Raw genomic sequence first — 20357 nt, forward strand, 5'->3', positions numbered from 1 at the left:
GAATTAAGGGTAGCCAGCCCCTTTTTGTTGTCCTGAGGCCTAAATTGAGGGAGAAGCCCAGCTATCCCTCCATAAGAGTTTGAACTGAGGGAAAAATCCCTCTTTTTTCATCACTGGAGAGATTTAAAGTGATGAAAACCCCTCTTTTCCCAGTATTAAGGAGAATAAATTAAAGGGCAGAAGCTATTTATTTGCTATTGTATTAGTTTCAGTAGAGGTAACTGCCCCATTTCCTCTGTTTAAGGGGTGCACTGGAAGGAAGCTCTGCCTTTTTCAGCATTTTAAGGGTTTAAAACTACATTTCACGGCCCTTCTTTCTGTGCCATAGGACCAAGTATCTCAGAGCAGGGTGAGCCTGGCATACACTTAACCCTTACACTGCCTGGGAAGCTTTTATTTTTCTTATTTTTACTTATAATGTAGATAGGCCTAATTAGAGGTCCCAAGGAGACTTAGACTATTCATATCATAAGCATTCTTTTCCACCCAGCATAGTCATACATGAAGTACTACTTAGTAGCCACTAAGGAATAATTATGTAAGTTAACAGCAAATTGCCCAATTTATCTAGTTATGCTGCCTAAACAGAAACTTTTATTTCTTATCAGTTTCCTGCCCTTTTACTCCAAGTAGTTGTTGCAAAAAAAGAAAGCACTGTTATTTTTCTGAAGAGTTTTCTTCTATAACAAGCCCTTTACTCCCCTTGACTTCAAGTCAGAGGAGCCAAACAGCAGCAGCTGCTCTGAGGGTTTTTATACCCGGTGGGATCAGCCCCCTCCCTTTTCCCGGGTGCCACGGGAACGAGAGGCGGGCACCATCAGGGGTATATTAACCCCAGCCTTTGCTCAGGGCCTTCATTCCCCCTCTGGGAGGTGCTGGGATAAAAGCTCTCCTCTCATTTCAGAGAAGAGGCTCTTTCAGCTTATCTCAGCTTGTTTTCAGCAGGTGTTTCTGGGTATCTAAAGCAACAGAGGCTTTGAAGATACTGTGAAGAAAACAGCATAGAATACAGGGCGTATTTAAGTTCATGATTTTGGGTTTTGTGTTTAGGGGTGGTGAAGTGCATTTGTAATTTCTGGTTTTGTTCTGATTTTGTTTTGTATTTTTTTTTTTAGGAGGAGTGCAGCTTCCAGAGGCTCCAGGTTGTGTTAATTACAACACTTTTTTCAGCAGATTCGTTGTGTCACAGGAGGGATCTGCCCAGCGTCCAAGATGATGTTTGAGATTGAGGCTTCAGGTGAGTTGAGGATTGTGACTAGGAGAGGGAGGCTGAGCAGGTATCCAGTTAGGAGTTATTGTTGGGGGGGTGGTTTTGAAGGCAGCAGGGTGAGAAAGGGTGTTTATTTGAGCCCCCCACCCAAGGCCTTTTAGAAGCCGAGCAGAGGCATTCGCACGTCTTACAGCACACAAGGTCATCCACTGCACTCACAGGAATGCCATTTAACTTTGCCTTTCTCTAACCCAGGTGCCACTCACAATAATGGCCATAGCCTTGGAATCAGGATGAAGCAGGAGCCTGAAGGAGCCAGGCACACTCAGGAGAGGGCAAGTAGCTGACTTGCTGGGATTTGGCCCACATACCTCTGTACTCATACTTTGGTTTTGTTTTTCTTTATTGTAGCTGACCGAGAGGCTAACAGGTGATCACGGGGCCCTCCGAGGCAGACTCATTTCAGGCGCAACGTGGATCCACATCACCGATCATCCAAAAGATAAGTCAGGGCCACGGCCTGGAGATGGGATGATGGGAGAGTAGTGGGTTGGGAGTTCCTGGGACAGATTTAAAAATTAGCAGAGGGAAAAGCAATCTTCTCCAAGGGGCCTCTTAGGACATCTAAAGGGAGAGGCTCTACTTTTGACGGCAGCTTTCAGGCAGGCAGCGCAGAACAGTTCCGGTCCACGTCGTGTTGTCCGGTGTACCATGTTACCTAGCGTGTCTTTGGGGTCCCTTTTGCCTTTTCCCCTCGAGACCCTCACCACAAGCATAATGTGTTGTTTGTTGTCCCCCTGTTTGTCACGTTCCGTGTCACGGGTGTCTGCACATATTTGTGCCGGAGCTGCTCTGCCCTGCCCTGCCGCATAGCCTGCTGCAACAGGACAAGTCCCATGGACTTGCAGTTTGTGGGGTGTTGCCAGACTCTAGATGATATTCCTAGATAGACAGAAGATATTTGGAGCTGTGAAGTTATCCCACAGCCCTTTGACTTTTGTCCTCACTTTCTTTCAGACGCAGAAGGATAAAATCCAGGGCAAAATCCATCCACCCATCCCGAGTGAGGAGGTTCCCCCGAGCAGGTCAGTCACCGTTTGTCTCTGCAGGGGGAGTGTAAAGTGTGACTTTGTTACAGCACTGTTCTTTTTCTTTTCAGGAGGTAAAGCTGGATATCAGCAGTCAAGATGAGGTGGGCAAGGTGAGCATTGAGTAGCGTACAGAAGCAGTTAGTTGTTATTGCTCCAGTCTCACTTTCCGGTGCAACTCTAAGCATCCGTTCCTGTTTCTGCGCTTTAGGCAATCCACTCGGAGTACGCCGAGCCCCAGTCACCAACCGGCAGACGCACCGGGTGTGCCGCTCTCTCGAGCCCTGCGGAAGAATCACGGGACTCGTTGATGAAGCCTCTGCCTTTTCTATATAAAGGTGTCACCAGGGTAGCCTTGGGCACGGGCCGAGGAGTCAGGAGTCACGGTGAGTCGGGGAAGTAGGGAGGAGGAGCTAGGGTCCACTCAGGTTTCAGCAATGCCACATGACCTCGTCTCCTTTTAACCCAGGCTTACCCCGTGACAATGGCATCAACCTCGGAGCGCAGCCGAAGGGTGCGGCCCCAGGAGCCAGGCATTCTTAGGAGAACGGTGAGTAGCAGAATTGTTGGGTTTTGGCCAGTGTGCTGCAAACATCATGCATTGATATTTGGATTTCTTTCATGTAGTTGACTAAGAAACAACAGGGAGTTGTTGAACAACAGTGCCAGCAGGAACTTCCCAGATGTTGAGGCTGCCTTCTTTTGCACCTGACACAGACCGGCATCCCCAGATGTCTGAGAGATAAGTAGAGGGCTACAACCCACAGAGGGGATGAAAGCGGGGCGCAGGGTAGGGACCCACCGGGAGGGGTTTTTGAGTCTTCTTTGGAGATGGGGGTGTCCATGAAGCGGACACCTTAGGCCCCATAAAAGGAAAGCCTGACTTTTCATCACAGTGCTGAGGTGTGCAGGGCAGAGCAGTCCCGGTGTGTATTGTGTCCCTTGTCTTTTGTGTATTATGTGTTGTTTGCCTATGTCATGTCTTTTACCTTAGGCCTTGGTGGGGCCTGTCAGAAACCCTGGCATCATTGTTAGCATCTGTGATCTCTGCATTCCTTGGCCTGGCACCCATGCCATAGAACTTTTGACTCGGGAGCTCAGACAGGCATCAGACTCTCTTGTCTCTTTAGAAGCATCCGGTCAGCTGTCTTTTCAGGTCTTGTTCTGAGCTGTATGGACAGCTATGTCCCGCCAGGATCCATTATGGCGGACTAGAACGCGAAAGAACATGAGGGCAGGTAGAGGCTTCTGGCTGTATGATTCTTGGGCATCCATCTTTGCAGTTCTTGGAATAAATCATTCAGTTAGCATCTTCTTCCTCCAGGTTTCTCTGAGCCTCATCAGCTCACCATCGGTCTCACCTCGGTCATCTCCTTTTGCATCTTCTCAGTCCTCGCAGCCATTTTCCTTGCCAGGAGATTTCTGTCCGTGTCGTGTTCCCGTTGTTTGTCACGTCCCGTCCCGTGTCACGGGTGTCAGCACACACATTTCTGCCGGAGCTGCTCTGCCCTGCCACATAGCCTGGTGCAATAGGAGAAGTCCCGGGGACTTGAAGTTTGTAATGCGGGGTGTAGTTGGACTCTAGATGGACACAAGATATCTGGAGCTCTTAAGTTATCCTGCAACAGTTTGACTCTTGTCCTAACCTTTTTTCAGATTCAGATGGATTAAATGTGTGCCAGAGGGCCCCATCCCGGGTGAGTGGTTTCCCCTGAGCAGGTGAGGCACCATTTGTCTCTGCAACAGAAGTGTATGTGGTGACTCTGTTACAGCTCTGTTCTTTCTTTCTTTTTAGGAACTAAGTCTGGATACCAGCAGTCAAGGTGAGCAGTGGAGAGAAGTAGCTGTTATTGCTCCAGTCTCAGTTTCTGGTGCTGCTCTAAGCTTCCATTCTCTTTTTTGTGCTTTAGGCAATCCACTTGGAGCCTGCCAAGCCCCCGTCACCAGCCGGCCGATGCACCGGGTTCCCTGCACGTGTGAGCCCTGCGGATGCATTACAGGACCTGGTGATGAAACCCTGAACTCTATTTAAAGGTGCCATCCAGGTGGCCTTCAGCAGCTGCCGAGGAGTTGCAGTGAGTAGGCGAAGTAGGGAGGAGGAGCCAGGTTCCACTCAGGTTTCAGCCATGCCAAATCACCTCCTCTCCTCTTAACCCAGGCACCCCCTGTGACGACAGCCTCGGTCTCCGAGCGTGCCCGAAGCGTGCGGCCCGAGCAGCTGAGCATTCTTAGGAGCATGGGTGAGTAGCAGACTTGTGGGGTTTTGGCCGATGGGCTGCCAAGATCGGGCACTGATGTTTGGTTTTCTTTAATACAGCTGTCTAAGAGACAACAGCCCGGTGACAGCAGGACCTTCCCAGCTGACGAAGTGGCCTTTCTTCGCACCGGAGACCGGCATCCCCAGATGTCCGAGAGATAAGTAGAGGGCCACGACCCACAGAGGGAATGAAAGCAGGGTGCTGGTTTGGGAATTACTGGGATGGGTTTTTGAGTCTGCTTTGGAGGTGGGGGGTGTCCATGAAGCGGCACCTTAGGCCCCATAAAAGGAAAGCCTGACTTTTCATCACAGCGCTGAGGTGTGCAGGGCAGAGCAGTCCCGGTGTGTATTGTGTCCCTTGTCTTTTGTGTATTATGTGTTGTTTGCCTATGTCATGTCTTTTACCTTAGGCCTTGGTGGGGCCTGTCAGAAACCCTGGCATCATTGTTAGCATCTGTGATCTCTGCATTCCTTGGCCTGGCACCCATGCCATAGAACTTTTGACTCGGGAGCTCAGACAGGCATCAGACTCTCTTGTCTCTTTAGAAGCATCCGGTCAGCTGTCTTTTCAGGTCTTGTTCTGAGCTGTATGGACAGCTATGTCCCGCCAGGATCCATTAAGGCAGACTTGGACTTGTAAGAACGTGAGGGCAGGTAGAGGCTTCTGACCGTAGGATTCTCGGGCATCCATCTTTGCAGTTCTTGGAATAAATCATTCAGTTAGCATCTTCTTCCTTCAGTGTTTTCTGAGCCTTGTCAGCTTGCCATCGGTCTCACCTCGGTCATCTCATTTGGCATCTTCTCAGTCCTTGCAGTCATCCTTCTTGCCCAGAGATTTCTGTCTGTGTTGTGTGCCCATTGTTTGTCACGTCCTGTCTGTCCCGTGTCACGGGTGTCAGCACACACATTTGTGCCGGAGCTGCTCTGCCCTGCCACATAGCCTGGTGTAATAGGAGAAGCCCCGGGGAGTTGAAGGTTGTAATGTGGGCTGTACTTGGACTCTAGATGCTATTCCTATATTGACCTAAGGTGTTTGTATCTTTTGAGTTATCCTGCAGGTGTTTGACATATGTTCTAACTTTCTTTCAGGTGCAGATGCATTGCATCCATGGCAGAGCACCCCATCCCGGGTGAGGGGGTTCCCCATAGCAGGTCAGTCACCATTTGTCTGTGCAGGGGGAGTGTCAAGTGTGACCCTATTACAGCGCTGTTTTTGGTCTTTATTTTTAGGAAGTATAGCTGGATCCCAGCAGTCAAGTTCAAGAGAGCAAGGTGAGCAGTAGCCTTTCTTGTTGCTGAGGTCTGAATTCCAAGGGGGCAAGTCTAAGTCTCCATTCTCGTTTTTGTGCCTTAGGCAATCCACTCGGAGCACGCCAAGCTCCCATCCCCACCCGGCCGACGGACCGAATTTTTCACCCTGATGAGCCCTGTCTTCCGGGTAGCAGTCAGGAACCACCGAGGAGTTGCGGTGAGTCAGGGAAGTAGGGAGGAGGACCAAGGGTCCAGTCAGTTTTCAGCAATGCCACATCGCCTCCTGTCTTCTTAACCCAGGTGTACCCCACGACGACGGCGTTGGCCTCCGAGCGTTCCCGAAGCGTGCCACCTGAGGAGCCGGGCCTTCTTAGGAGAAGGGTGAGTAGCAGACTTGTGGGGTTTTGGCCGACGGGCTGCCAAGATCAGGCACTGATGTTTGGTTTTCTTTAATATAGCTGTCTAAGAGACACCAGCCTGGTGCCAGCAGGACCTTCCCAGCCGGCGAGGCGGCCTTTCTTCACACCTGACACGGACCGGCATCCCCAGATGTCCGAGAGATAAGTAGAGGGCTCCGACCCACAGAGGGGATGAAAGCAAGGTGCTGGGTTGGGACTCCTGGGATCGGGGAGGGGAGGTCTTGAGTTGGCTCTGGAGATGAGAGTAGCCAAGAATTGGCCCCTTAGGCCCCCTAAAAGCAAAGTCTCACTTTGGATCACAGTGCTGAGGTGCACAGGGCAGAGCAGTCCCGGTGTGTATCGTGTCACTTGTCTACCGTGCGTTATGTCTTGGTTGGGTGTCTCATGTCTTTTATCTTAGCCCTTTGAGGGGCCTATCAGAAACCTCGGCAGTATTCTTAGCAGCCACGATCTCCACGTTTCTTTGGCCCGGCACCCAGGCCATAAAACTTTTGACTCGGGAGCTCAGACAGGCATCAGAATTGCAACTCTTTGTAAGCATCCAGTCAGATGTCTTTTCAGGTCTTGTTCTGAGCTGTATGGACAGCTGCACCCTGCAAGGTTCTCCTATGGTGGATTAGGACTTGTAAGAATGTGAGGGCAGGTAGAGGCTTCTGACCGTAGGGCTCCTGTGCATTCATCTTTGCAGTTCTTGGACTAAAACATTCAGTTTAGCATCTTCCTTCTCCAAGGCACTCTGAGCCTTATCAGCTCGCCATCGGTCTGTCTTACCTTGGTCATCTCATTTGGCATCTTCTCAGTCCTCGCAGTCATCCTTCTTGCCTAGAGATTTCTGTCTGTGTCTTGTGCCCATTGTTTGTCGTGTCCCGTGTCACGGGTGTCAGCACACACATTTGTGCCGGAGCTGCTCTGCCCTGCCGCATAGCCTAGTGTAATAGGAGAAGCCCCGGGGAGTTGAAAGTTGTAATGTGGGCTGTACTTGGACTCTAGATGCTATTCCTAGGTTGACATAAGGTGTTTGCAGCTTTTGAGTTATCGTGCATGTGTTTGACATATGTTCTACCTTTCTTTCAGGTGCAGATGAATTACATCTGTGGCAGAGGGTTATGGTTACGAGGTGCCAGGCCTTCTTAGGAGAACGGTGAGTAGCAGACTTGTGTGGTTTTGGCCGATGTGGTGCCAAGGTCAGGCGTTGATGTTTGGTTTTCTTTAATATAGCTGTCTAAGAGACAACAGCCCGGTGACAGCACAACTTCCCAGCCGGCGAGGCGGCCTTTCTTCGCACCCGACACGGACCGGCATCCCCAGATGTCCGAGAGATAAGTAGAGGGCTACAACCCACAGAGGGAATGAAAGCGAGGTGCTGGGTCGGCACTCCTGGGATGGGGGAGGTTTTGAGTTGGCTATGGAGACGAGGGTAGCCAAGAAGTGGCCCCTTAGGCCCCCTAAAAGCAAAATCTCACTTTTGATCACCGTGCTGAGGTGAGCAGGGCAGAGCAGTCCCGGTGTGTATTGTGTCACTTGTCTGTTGTGCATTATGTCTTGTTTAGCTGTCTCATGTCTTTTATCTTAGCCCTTTGAGGGGCCTACCAGAAACCTTGGCACCAGTCTTAGCATCTGTGCTCTCAGCGTTTCTTGGCCTGGCACCCATGCCATAGAACTTTTGACTTGGGAGCTCAGACTCTCATCTCTTTTTATAAGCATCCAGTCAGCTGTTTTTTCAGGTCTTGTTCTGAGCTGTATGGACAGCTATACCCCGCCAGGATCCATTATGGCGGACTAGGACTTGTAAGAATGTGAGGGCAGGTACAGGCTTCTGGCCGTAGGATTCTCGGGCATCCATCTTTGCAGTTCTTGGAATAAATCATTCAGTTAGCATCTTTTACCTCCAGTGTTCTCTGAGCCTCATCAGCCCACCATCAGTTTCACCTCGGTCATCTCCTTTTGCATTCTCTCAGTCCTCACAGCCATTTTCCTTGCCAGGAGATTTCTGTCCATGTCGCGTCCCCGTCGTCTGTCACGTCCCGTGTCACGGGTGTCAGCACACACATTTGTGCCGGAGCTGCGCTGCCCTGCCGCGTAGCCCGGTGCAATAGGAGAAGTCCCGGGGACTTGAAGTTTGTAATGTGGGGTGTAGTTGGACTCTAGATGGGATTTGTAGATGGACACAAGATATCTGGAGCTCTTAAGTTATCCTGCAACAGTTTGACTCTTGTCCTAACCTTTTTTCAGATTCAGATGGATTAAATGTGTGCCAGAGGGCCCCATCCCGGGTGAGGGGTTTCCCCCAAGCAGGTGAGGCACTACTTGTTTCTGTAGAGGAAGCATAAATGGTGGCTGTTACAGCATTGTTCTTTGTCTCTCTTTTTAGGAAGTTAAAGCCGAGAGCAGCAGTCAAGGCCAAGTGGGCGAGGTGAGCATTGACTAGTGTACAGAAGCAATTGTTATTGCTGAGGTCTCAGTTTCTGGTGCAGCTTTAAGCATCTCTTTTTTTTTTTAATTTTAGGTGGTCCGCTTGCAATCTATCCTAGCCGAGCATATCTGTGCCAGGTGGGTGCGAGCTTAAGGTATCGGTGTGGCATATTTGTCAGATTTGGGAGGTTGTGTTTTCACAGTATCTCAGCATGCTTTTCTGCTTTGTTACTTTGCAGGTGCTGTTGCTGCCCTAGGTACGCCAAGGAACAGAGGAGGGCAGGTGAGTCGGCGTTTAGGCAGGCTGACTCATAGGTGAATGTTATGAAGCAGCATGCTAAGTATGTACCTTTTCTCTTTGCAGGTATCTTCTGGCCAGCCTCCGGAGTCAAATCAAGATTTGAGGTGAGCCGGGGGAGTGGTGCGGAGGAGTCCCGGGGATTACTGTTGTTGAGGGCAATAGTCACCTTTTCTGTTTTGTCTTAGGTACCCTGAGGAGGCTCTTACCCAAAGCTTAGAAACAGCAACACCGAAGCACACGCGGAGAACATCTCAACGTCCACGTGCGACCGAGGATGGATTTTGTCCGCTCCTCTTCCAAAAGCTAAGTGTCGGGGCCAGTGGTTTGGAGAAGGGGAAAAACCTTTACTATCACAGGGGGCAATTTCATGTCAGCTTAGCGGAGAGGTCTGTATCGGGACAGGCTCTCTGGAAGTAAAGGGAGAGGGTTTCTCCTCAGCCTGACCAGAGCCTTTGCCGGGCAGGGCAGTTCCAACCCATCTCCACGTTCTCGGGAACTTTGCGTCGTCTGCCTTCCTCGATTCGACGTCGTCACGGATCTTTTCCCCGAGGAGCTCGCCTTCAGGTCCGGAGCTACGGCCACGGTCACCCGGCAGTCGGCTTCCTTCTCTAGGCTCGCTGAGCCTCTTGAGCATCCTCTTAACTGCTTTGGCACTAACTTCTTTTAAGGAGTTATGTTTCATCATCACGTGCCATCATCATAGGGCTTTCTTTCCTTTGGCATCATCGGCCTCTGGCTCATCTTGCGCTACGAATCTCGGGTCCATAAGTTGAAAGTGCTAGGCAGTTTACTCGTGTCTCTGTTATGCCATCCGTGTCTATGTTGTGTCATCCGTGTTATGTAGTCTGTGTCTATTGTCTTCCGTGTCATAGGCCTTTGTTACATCTCGATGCTTTACAGGCACTATTTTGTGCCATATAGGCAGTATTTTACTCACATTCCTTCCCAGATATAGCTTATTCTAGCATCTTTACATTTTTACTCTTTGAGACAGGAAAGGATTACAAGATTTTCTCATCCATCTTCCTTCTCACTACCAGCTTTGGTAGTGCTTTTTTTTCCATGCCATTATCTTGGACTTCTAGAGGGAGCGTCTTACACCCTCCTCAAGTGACTGCAGTTGTTCTGTAGGTTCCATCTTCTCAAAGGCTATGGGGCCCAACAATTAATCTTCCACAGAGTTATCTCAAGTCTTGGCTTATATTGTGTGTACCTATGTTGGCTTGTATTGTGTGTAGCTATATTGCATGTACCTTTGTTGGCTTATATTGTATAGGCTTATATTGTATATACTTATATTGCGTGTACCTGTGTTGGCTTGTATTGTGTGTAGCTATATTGCATGTACCTTTGTTGGCTTATATTGTATAGGCTTATATTGTATATACTTATATTGCGTGTACCTGTGTTGGCTTGTATTGTATAGGCTTATATTGTATATACTTATATTGCGTGTACCTGTGTCGGCTTGTATTGTGTCTACTTACACTGTATGTACACTTGCACTGTATGCGTTTGCTTATATTCTATGTACTTATAATATACCACTTATGATTGGAGCTGCCCTGCCCTGGCATGTAGTCATAGTTAGGTAGAACAGTTGTAAAAACTTTACTGTTCATCTGTCTTTTATGGCATATTGGGTAGAAAATTTATTGGTCCAGAGTGGGGAAAATTCCTAGCTGTCAGCCACAAGTTGACCAATTCCTGTTGTCTCACAGGTCCTCGAGGCTACCGATTTCCCCAGAATCTACCATTCGACGTCAAGGAGTGGCAGCCAGAAGACGCGTCGAAGCACGTTCTTCAGCATCTCGAGTAAGGGCCATAGCGAGCCTGTAAGCAGGAAGAGTGTGTGAGCGTGTGTGAGAGCACATGACTGTGTGTGTCTGTGTCCACTCGTCTCTGTGTGTGTGAGCACATGCTGACTAGTTTTAACCTTGTGTATGTGACTTTTGCTTTTCAGGTTTTGTAATTCATTTTTAAATTTAGAATAAAAAATCCCCAGCGGGGGGGGTTTTGTTTTTCCCCCCCCGGCTGGGTTTTTTTTTCCTCGGTCCCGGTCGGTCTGAGAGGCGACGTTCATTGCCAAAGTTTGGGCACAGACCATCCAGGGACCGGGGTTTTTGTCAGGCAGGAGGATTTTTTGGAGGCTCCCGGGAACCGTGTTCCCGAGGAGAGGCGCGAATGCGTGCCGGGGGTTAGCAGAGCAGTTGAGGTGTGAGTCAGTGTGGGTTTGTGTGTAAGCTGAAGGAGGTGTGTGTGTATGTGTGTGTTGAAGGGTTGTAACCTTATATGACTTTTGCTTTTCAGGTTTTGTAATTCATTTTTAAATTTAGAATAAAAAATCCCCAGCCGGCGGGTTTTTTTTTTTTTCCCCCCGGCTGGGTTTTTTTTTCCCGGGTCCCGGTCGGTCTGCGAGGCAACATTCATCACCAAAGTTTGGGCGCAGACCGTCCAGGGACCGGGGTTTTCGTCAGGCAGGAGGATTTTTTTGGAGGCTCCCGGGAACCGCGTTCCCGAGGAGCGGCGCGAATGCGTGCCGGGGGTTAGCAGAGCAGTTGAGGTGTGAGTCAGTGTGGGTTTGTGTGTAAGCTGAAGGAGGTGTGTGTGTATGTGTGTGTTGAAGGGTTGTAACCTTATATGACTTTTGCTTTTCAGGTTTTGTAATTCATTTTTAAATTTAGAATAAAAAATCCCCAGCCGGGGGGTTTTTTTTTTTTTTCCCCCCGGCTGGGTTTTTTTTTCCCGGGTCCCGGTCGGTCTGCGAGGCAACATTCATCACCAAAGTTTGGGCGCAGACCGTCCAGGGACCGGGGTTTTTGTCAGGCAGGAGGATTTTTTTGGAGGCTCCCGGGAACCGCGTTCCCGAGGAGCGGCGCGAATGCGTGCCGGGGGTTAGCAGAGCAGTTGAGGTGTGAGTCAGTGTGGGTTTGTGTGTAAGCTGAAGGAGGTGTGTGTGTATGTGTGTGTTGAAGGGTTGTAACCTTATATGACTTTTGCTTTTCAGGTTTTGTAATTCATTTTTAAATTTAGAATAAAAAATCCCCAGCCGGGGGGTTTTTTTTTTTTTCCCCCCGGCTGGGTTTTTTTTTCCCGGGTCCCGGTCGGTCTGCGAGGCAACATTCATCACCAAAGTTTGGGCGCAGACCGTCCAGGGACCGGGGTTTTCGTCAGGCAGGAGGATTTTTTTGGAGGCTCCCGGGAACCGCGTTCCCGAGGAGCGGCGCGAATGCGTGCCGGGGGTTAGCAGAGCAGTTGAGGTGTGAGTCAGTGTGGGTTTGTGTGTAAGCTGAAGGAGGTGTGTGTGTGTGTGTATGTGTGTGTTGAAGGGTTGTAACCTTATATGACTTTTGCTTTTCAGGTTTTGTAATTCATTTTTAAATTTAGAATAAAAAATCCCCAGCCGGGGGGTTTTTTTTTTTTTCCCCCCGGCTGGGTTTTTTTTTCCCGGGTCCCGGTCGGTCTGCGAGGCAACATTCATCACCAAAGTTTGGGCGCAGACCGTCCAGGGACCGGGGTTTTCGTCAGGCAGGAGGATTTTTTGGAGGCACCTGGGAACCGTGTTCCTGAGGACCAATGATTGCTGCGGAGTAATTTAGCAGTTGTGATGGCAGTGATGGTGAGTTTGTGTGTAAGCTGAAGGGGGTGTTAGTGGTGATGAGTGTTGTTTTCTGTGTGCTTTTGTTGTTTTGGGTTTCCTGTCACAATAAATCAACATCTAATGAAAATAGAAAAAGGTTATTGCTTTGTGTTAATATGTGTATTGCTCTGTATTGCATTTGCCTTAGCTGCTGCATTTTGCTGTGCTGCTCTGTATTGCTGCTCTGTATTGCTGCTCTGTATTGCTGCTCTGTATTGCTGCTCTGTATTGCTGCTCTGTATTGCATTTGCATTAACTGCTGCATTTTGCTGTGCTGCTCTGTATTGCTGCTCTGTATTTGCATTAACTGCTTCATTTTGCTGTATTGCTCTGTATGTAAATTAGACTTTGACTAGTGTGTCTATGCATTGTATCTGCACTTGCACTTGTATACACTGTTTCCATGTATTTTGCTGATGTATAAATAAAAGCATTCTTTCAATAAAGTTGAGTCACCCTTAATAAAGATACCCCCTGCCCTTCCTTTCCCCACCGTGGCTCCTGTCTTTTTTTGGTGTGGTTTTGTCATTTCTTTCCACTGTATTTCTTCCTTTTGCTCCTCACTTTACTGTTCTATTTCTAACTTAACTTCCATCTATCTCTAACCCTTTGTTTCTGTTTTCTTATCACTGTCAATCTAAGTCTTCTTGCTTCTTTTTCTCTCAGTGTTCTCCTTTTCCTTGGTTTGTGTTTTTTTTTCTCTTAGTCTTTTCCTTTTTCACCCCACTCCTAAGTTTTCACTTTCACTCTAATCCTAACCACTTTCCTTTCCCTCTAACTCCTGTCCTTCTTCACTTCTCCCACCCTCCTTTTCCTGTCTCACTCTGTCTTCCTGTTTTATTTTCTTCTGTCTTTTCCTCTCTGTCTCCTCTCCCTCTCTGTCTGCTCCCTCTGTCTGTTCTCTCCTCCTCTCTTCTTTCTCTTTGTCCCTGTTCTCTGCTCTTCTCCCTCTATTTTTTCTAACTCTTTGCTTCTCTCTCTTCTCTTTCTCTCCTTCTTCCCCCCTCTCTCCTTCTCTTTTCTCTCTCTCTCCTTCTCTTTTCTCTCTCTGTCCTTCTCTCTTCTCTCTCTTCTTCTCTCACATCTCTCTCTCTCCCTCTCCTTCTCTCTTCTTCTCTCCCTCTCCTTCTCTCTTCTTCTCTCTCTCTCTCTCTCCCCCTCTCTCTCCCTCTCCTTCTGTCTTCTTCTCTCTCTCTCTCTCTCTCTCCTTCTCCTTTCTTGTCTTTCTAACTCTGTTTTCCTTTCTAGCTTTAGATTAAAAAAGCAGCAGTAAAAACTTTCAGGCTCCCTGGGAGTAAAAAAAAAAAAAAGAAATTTAAAAAAACCAAACTATTTACTCCCCGGGAGCCTGAAATTTCCTACTGCTGCACCAGACATATAGTTTTTCTTCTTTTTAGTATATACACTGTATATAGGGGGACCCCACCCACCCCAGCTGCCAGTAATCAGTACCCATCAGCCAACCCCCCACACCCCACCTCACCAGACCCAGCCCCTGCAAACCAGCACCCCACCCCATGCCATTGACATATAGATCATGCAGTCACAGCGCCACCTGTCGCTTACTCGCGAGTACTGCACTCACAGCGCCACCTGCTGCTTGCCGGCCGGTACTGCATGCACAGCGCCACCTGCCGCTCGCCGACCAGAACTGCAGGAACGGCGCCCCCTGCCGTCTGCCGCGGAGTACTGCACCCGCGGCGCGCCCCCGATGACGTCACCGGCGCGACACGCCCCAGAAAGGACCCCAGTGCGCAGGCGTCCCCGGCAATCGCCTGCCCAAAACGACGCCCCCCACCCCACGCCCCCCAGACCCCCGCGCACGCCGCCGCCGCCCCCACGCGAACCGGAACGCCATTCCGACCCCGCGCGACCCGCGAAAAGCACGCAAAACCCCCCCAAAACCCCCCAAAAAATCCCGGTCCCGGCGGCCGCCATTTTGCCGCAAATGACGTCACCCACCCCGCCGCCATCTTGCCTCCCGTACCACGTGACCCCCCCCTCGCGGCCGCCATCTTGCCCCCCCGCACCACGTGACACCCCCGGCCGCCATGTTGCCGTAAATGACGTCACCCCGCACGGCCACCATATTGCCGTAAATGACGTCACAGAGCACTCGCCGCCATCTTGTCTCCCGGGTCACGTGATCCCCGGCAGCCGCCATCTTGGTGCCCGATCACATGACCGACTGACGGCCGCCATCTTGGCTGCCGTACCACGTGACCCCCTGGGCGCCGCCATGTTGTACGACACCACGTGACCCCATGGGCGCCGCCATCTTGATGAGTCACCACGACGTCACGACGGCCGCCATCTTGGTCCCCGATCACGTGACCGCCTGCCCGCCGCCATCTTGTTGCCGTAAATGACGTCACCCCCTACGGCCGCCATCTTGTCAGCCATACCACGTGACCCCTCCACGGCCGCCATATTGCCGTAAATGACGTCACCCCCTACAGCCACCACCTTGCCGTAAATGACATCACCAGCCGCCATCTTGTCGCAAATGACGTCACAGAGCACTCACCATCATCCCAGCTGTCGAGTCACGTGACTCCCGCCCGCCGCCATCTTGGTCACCAGTCACGTGACCCCATGGGGGCCGCCATCTTGGTTCCATACCACGTGACCATATGGGGGCCGCCATCTTGATGACTCATCATGACGTCACCACGGGTTAGGGTTAGGGTTAGGGTTAGGGTTAGGGTTAGGGTTAGGGTTAGGGTTAGGGTTAGGGTTAGGGTTAGGGTTAGGGGTTAGGGTTAGGGTTAGGGTTAGGGTTAGGGTTAGGGTTAGGGTTAGGGTTAGGGTTAGGGTTAGGGTTAGGGTTAGGGTTAGGGTTAGGGTTAGGGTTAGGGTTAGGGTTAGGGTTAGGGTTAGGGTTAGGGTTAGGGTTAGGGTTAGGGTTAGGGTTAGGGTTAGGGTTAGGGTTAGGGTTAGGGTTAGGGTTAGGGTTAGGGTTAGGGTTAGGGTTAGGGTTAGGGTTAGGGTTAGGGTTAGGGTTAGGGTTAGGGTTAGGGTTAGGGTTAGGGTTAGGGTTAGGGTTAGGGTTAGGGTTAGGGTTAGGGTTAGGGTTAGGGTTAGGGTTAGGGTTAGGGTTAGGGTTAGGGTTAGGGTTAGGGTTAGGGTTAGGGTTAGGGTTAGGGTTAGGGTTAGGGTTAGGGTTAGGGTTAGGGTTAGGGTTAGGGTTAGGGTTAGGGTTAGGGTTAGGGTTAGGGTTAGGGTTAGGGTTAGGGTTAGGGTTAGGGTTAGGGTTAGGGTTAGGGTTAGGGTTAGGGTTAGGGTTAGGGTTAGGGTTAGGGTTAGGGTTAGGGTTAGGGTTAGGGTTAGGGTTAGGGTTAGGGTTAGGGTTAGGGTTAGGGTTAGGGTTAGGGTTAGGGTTAGGGTTAGGGTTAGGGTTAGGGTTAGGGTTAGGGTTAGGGTTAGGGTTAGGGTTAGGGTTAGGGTTAGGGTTAGGGTTAGGGTTAGGGTTAGGGTTAGGGTTAGGGTTAGGGTTAGGGTTAGGGTTAGGGTTAGGGTTAGGGTTAGGGTTAGGGTTAGGGTTAGGGTTAGGGTTAGGGTTAGGGTTAGGGTTAGGGTTAGGGTTAGGGTTAGGGTTAGGGTTAGGGTTAGGGTTAGGGTTAGGGTTAGGGTTAGGGTTAGGGTTAGGGTTAGGGTTAGGGTTAGGGTTAGGGTTAGGGTTAGGGTTAGGGTTAGGGTTAGGGTTAGGGTTAGGGTTAGGGTTAGGGTTAGGGTTAGGGTTAGGGTTAGGGTTAGGGTTAGGGTTAGGGTTAGGGTTAGGGTTAGGGTTAGGGTTAGGGTTAGGGTTAGGGTTAGGGTTAGGGTTAGGGTTAGGGTTAGGGTTAGGGTTAGGGTTAGGGTTAGGGTTAGGGTTAGGGTTAGGGTTAGGGTTAGGGTTAGGGTTAGGGTTAGGGTTAGGGTTAGGGTTAGGGTTAGGGTTAGGGTTAGGGTTAGGGTTAGGGTTAGGGTTAGGGTTAGGGTTAGGGTTAGGGTTAGGGTTAGGGTTAGGGTTAGGGTTAGGGTTAGGGTTAGGGTTAGGGTTAGGGTTAGGGTTAGGGTTAGGGTTAGGGTTAGGGTTAGGGTTAGGGTTAGGGTTAGGGTTAGGGTTAGGGTTAGGGTTAGGGTTAGGGTTAGGGTTAGGGTTAGGGTTAGGGTTAGGGTTAGGGTTAGGGTTAGGGTTAGGGTTAGGGTTAGGGTTAGGGTTAGGGTTAGGGTTAGGGTTAGGGTTAGGGTTAGGGTTAGGGTTAGGGTTAGGGTTAGGGTTAGGGTTAGGGTTAGGGTTAGGGTTAGGGTTAGGGTTAGGGTTAGGGTTAGGGTTAGGGTTAGGGTTAGGGTTAGGGTTAGGGTTAGGGTTAGGGTTAGGGTTAGGGTTAGGGTTAGGGTTAGGGTTAGGGTTAGGGTTAGGGTTAGGGTTAGGGTTAGGGTTAGGGTTAGGGTTAGGGTTAGGGTTAGGGTTAGGGTTAGGGTTAGGGTTAGGGTTAGGGTTAGGGTTAGGGTTAGGGTTAGGGTTAGGGTTAGGGTTAGGGTTAGGGTTAGGGTTAGGGTTAGGGTTAGGGTTAGGGTTAGGGTTAGGGTTAGGGTTAGGGTTAGGGTTAGGGTTAGGGTTAGGGTTAGGGTTAGGGTTAGGGTTAGGGTTAGGGTTAGGGTTAGGGTTAGGGTTAGGGTTAGGGTTAGGGTTAGGGTTAGGGTTAGGGTTAGGGTTAGGGTTAGGGTTAGGGTTAGGGTTAGGGTTAGGGTTAGGGTTAGGGTTAGGGTTAGGGTTAGGGTTAGGGTTAGGGTTAGGGTTAGGGTTAGGGTTAGGGTTAGGGTTAGGGTTAGGGTTAGGGTTAGGGTTAGGGTTAGGGTTAGGGTTAGGGTTAGGGTTAGGGTTAGGGTTAGGGTTAGGGTTAGGGTTAGGGTTAGGGTTAGGGTTAGGGTTAGGGTTAGGGTTAGGGTTAGGGTTAGGGTTAGGGTTAGGGTTAGGGTTAGGGTTAGGGTTAGGGTTAGGGTTAGGGTTAGGGTTAGGGTTAGGGTTAGGGTTAGGGTTAGGGTTAGGGTTAGGGTTAGGGTTAGGGTTAGGGTTAGGGTTAGGGTTAGGGTTAGGGTTAGGGTTAGGGTTAGGGTTAGGGTTAGGGTTAGGGTTAGGGTTAGGGTTAGGGTTAGGGTTAGGGTTAGGGTTAGGGTTAGGGTTAGGGTTAGGGTTAGGGTTAGGGTTAGGGTTAGGGTTAGGGTTAGGGTTAGGGTTAGGGTTAGGGTTAGGGTTAGGGTTAGGGTTAGGGTTAGGGTTAGGGTTAGGGTTAGGGTTAGGGTTAGGGTTAGGGTTAGGGTTAGGGTTAGGGTTAGGGTTAGGGTTAGGGTTAGGGTTAGGGTTAGGGTTAGGGTTAGGGTTAGGGTTAGGGTTAGGGTTAGGGTTAGGGTTAGGGTTAGGGTTAGGGTTAGGGTTAGGGTTAGGGTTAGGGTTAGGGTTAGGGTTAGGGTTAGGGTTAGGGTTAGGGTTAGGGTTAGGGTTAGGGTTAGGGTTAGGGTTAGGGTTAGGGTTAGGGTTAGGGTTAGGGTTAGGGTTAGGGTTAGGGTTAGGGTTAGGGTTAGGGTTAGGGTTAGGGTTAGGGTTAGGGTTAGGGTTAGGGTTAGGGTTAGGGTTAGGGTTAGGGTTAGGGTTAGGGTTAGGGTTAGGGTTAGGGTTAGGGTTAGGGTTAGGGTTAGGGTTAGGGTTAGGGTTAGGGTTAGGGTTAGGGTTAGGGTTAGGGTTAGGGTTAGGGTTAGGGTTAGGGTTAGGGTTAGGGTTAGGGTTAGGGTTAGGGTTAGGGTTAGGGTTAGGGTTAGGGTTAGGGTTAGGGTTAGGGTTAGGGTTAGGGTTAGGGTTAGGGTTAGGGTTAGGGTTAGGGTTAGGGTTAGGGTTAGGGTTAGGGTTAGGGTTAGGGTTAGGGTTAGGGTTAGGGTTAGGGTTAGGGTTAGGGTTAGGGTTAGGGTTAGGGTTAGGGTTAGGGTTAGGGTTAGGGTTAGGGTTAGGGTTAGGGTTAGGGTTAGGGTTAGGGTTAGGGTTAGGGTTAGGGTTAGGGTTAGGGTTAGGGTTAGGGTTAGGGTTAGGGTTAGGGTTAGGGTTAGGGTTAGGGTTAGGGTTAGGGTTAGGGTTAGGGTTAGGGTTAGGGTTAGGGTTAGGGTTAGGGTTAGGGTTAGGGTTAGGGTTAGGGTTAGGGTTAGGGTTAGGGTTAGGGTTAGGGTTAGGGTTAGGGTTAGGGTTAGGGTTAGGGTTAGGGTTAGGGTTAGGGTTAGGGTTAGGGTTAGGGTTAGGGTTAGGGTTAGGGTTAGGGTTAGGGTTAGGGTTAGGGTTAGGGTTAGGGTTAGGGTTAGGGTTAGGGTTAGGGTTAGGGTTAGGGTTAGGGTTAGGGTTAGGGTTAGGGTTAGGGTTAGGGTTAGGGTTAGGGTTAGGGTTAGGGTTAGGGTTAGGGTTAGGGTTAGGGTTAGGGTTAGGGTTAGGGTTAGGGTTAGGGTTAGGGTTAGGGTTAGGGTTAGGGTTAGGGTTAGGGTTAGGGTTAGGGTTAGGGTTAGGGTTAGGGTTAGGGTTAGGGTTAGGGTTAGGGTTAGGGTTAGGGTTAGGGTTAGGGTTAGGGTTAGGGTTAGGGTTAGGGTTAGGGTTAGGGTTAGGGTTAGGGTTAGGGTTAGGGTTAGGGTTAGGGTTAGGGTTAGGGTTAGGGTTAGGGTTAGGGTTAGGGTTAGGGTTAGGGTTAGGGTTAGGGTTAGGGTTAGGGTTAGGGTTAGGGTTAGGGTTAGGGTTAGGGTTAGGGTTAGGGTTAGGGTTAGGGTTAGGGTTAGGGTTAGGGTTAGGGTTAGGGTTAGGGTTAGGGTTAGGGTTAGGGTTAGGGTTAGGGTTAGGGTTAGGGTTAGGGTTAGGGTTAGGGTTAGGGTTAGGGTTAGGGTTAGGGTTAGGGTTAGGGTTAGGGTTAGGGTTAGGGTTAGGGTTAGGGTTAGGGTTAGGGTTAGGGTTAGGGTTAGGGTTAGGGTTAGGGTTAGGGTTAGGGTTAGGGTTAGGGTTAGGGTTAGGGTTAGGGTTAGGGTTAGGGTTAGGGTTAGGGTTAGGGTTAGGGTTAGGGTTAGGGTTAGGGTTAGGGTTAGGGTTAGGGTTAGGGTTAGGGTTAGGGTTAGGGTTAGGGTTAGGGTTAGGGTTAGGGTTAGGGTTAGGGTTAGGGTTAGGGTTAGGGTTAGGGTTAGGGTTAGGGTTAGGGTTAGGGTTAGGGTTAGGGTTAGGGTTAGGGTTAGGGTTAGGGTTAGGGTTAGGGTTAGGGTTAGGGTTAGGGTTAGGGTTAGGGTTAGGGTTAGGGTTAGGGTTAGGGTTAGGGTTAGGGTTAGGGTTAGGGTTAGGGTTAGGGTTAGGGTTAGGGTTAGGGTTAGGGTTAGGGTTAGGGTTAGGGTTAGGGTTAGGGTTAGGGTTAGGGTTAGGGTTAGGGTTAGGGTTAGGGTTAGGGTTAGGGTTAGGGTTAGGGTTAGGGTTAGGGTTAGGGTTAGGGTTAGGGTTAGGGTTAGGGTTAGGGTTAGGGTTAGGGTTAGGGTTAGGGTTAGGGTTAGGGTTAGGGTTAGGGTTAGGGTTAGGGTTAGGGTTAGGGTTAGGGTTAGGGTTAGGGTTAGGGTTAGGGTTAGGGTTAGGGTTAGGGTTAGGGTTAGGGTTAGGGTTAGGGTTAGGGTTAGGGTTAGGGTTAGGGTTAGGGTTAGGGTTAGGGTTAGGGTTAGGGTTAGGGTTAGGGTTAGGGTTAGGGTTAGGGTTAGGGTTAGGGTTAGGGTTAGGGTTAGGGTTAGGGTTAGGGT

At 50.1% G+C, this 20357-nt stretch overlaps 4 long non-coding RNA genes across 6 annotated transcripts; all 4 read left to right on the forward strand.

The window, feature by feature from the left end:
• Nucleotides 1-1473: 1473 nt before the first annotated feature.
• LOC143693166 (uncharacterized) lies at nt 1474-3199 on the forward strand. The gene is made up of 5 exons (XR_013180677.1): nt 1474-2295; nt 2370-2411; nt 2510-2684; nt 2768-2848; nt 2926-3199. It is a non-coding gene; the product is annotated as an uncharacterized LOC143693166 (long non-coding RNA).
• A 635-nt stretch (nt 3200-3834) lies between these two features.
• Nucleotides 3835-4768, forward strand: LOC143693168 (uncharacterized). Of its 2 annotated transcripts, XR_013180679.1 has the most exons (5): nt 3835-3995; nt 4094-4121; nt 4209-4373; nt 4457-4538; nt 4616-4768. It is a non-coding gene; the product is annotated as an uncharacterized LOC143693168 (long non-coding RNA). The 2 variants fall into 2 exon arrangements; XR_013180678.1 differs by having other exon boundaries at nt 3984-4121.
• An 857-nt stretch (nt 4769-5625) lies between these two features.
• Nucleotides 5626-7564, forward strand: LOC143693165 (uncharacterized). Its single transcript, XR_013180676.1, has 6 exons — nt 5626-5707; nt 5786-5827; nt 5910-6023; nt 6107-6187; nt 6265-7366; nt 7444-7564. It is a non-coding gene; the product is annotated as an uncharacterized LOC143693165 (long non-coding RNA).
• A 6-nt stretch (nt 7565-7570) lies between these two features.
• LOC129123407 (uncharacterized) lies at nt 7571-11285 on the forward strand. 2 transcript variants are annotated; one of them, XR_013180675.1, is made up of 7 exons: nt 7571-8520; nt 8597-8638; nt 8732-8775; nt 8877-8920; nt 9002-9042; nt 9124-9502; nt 10660-11285. It is a non-coding gene; the product is annotated as an uncharacterized LOC129123407 (long non-coding RNA). The 2 variants fall into 2 exon arrangements; XR_013180674.1 differs by having other exon boundaries at nt 7571-8638.
• The last annotated feature ends 9072 nt before the right edge of the window (nt 11286-20357 follow it).

The sequence above is a fragment of the Agelaius phoeniceus genome, unplaced genomic scaffold, assembly GCF_051311805.1.
Source record: "Agelaius phoeniceus isolate bAgePho1 unplaced genomic scaffold, bAgePho1.hap1 Scaffold_351, whole genome shotgun sequence".
Lineage (NCBI taxonomy): Eukaryota > Metazoa > Chordata > Aves > Passeriformes > Icteridae > Agelaius > Agelaius phoeniceus.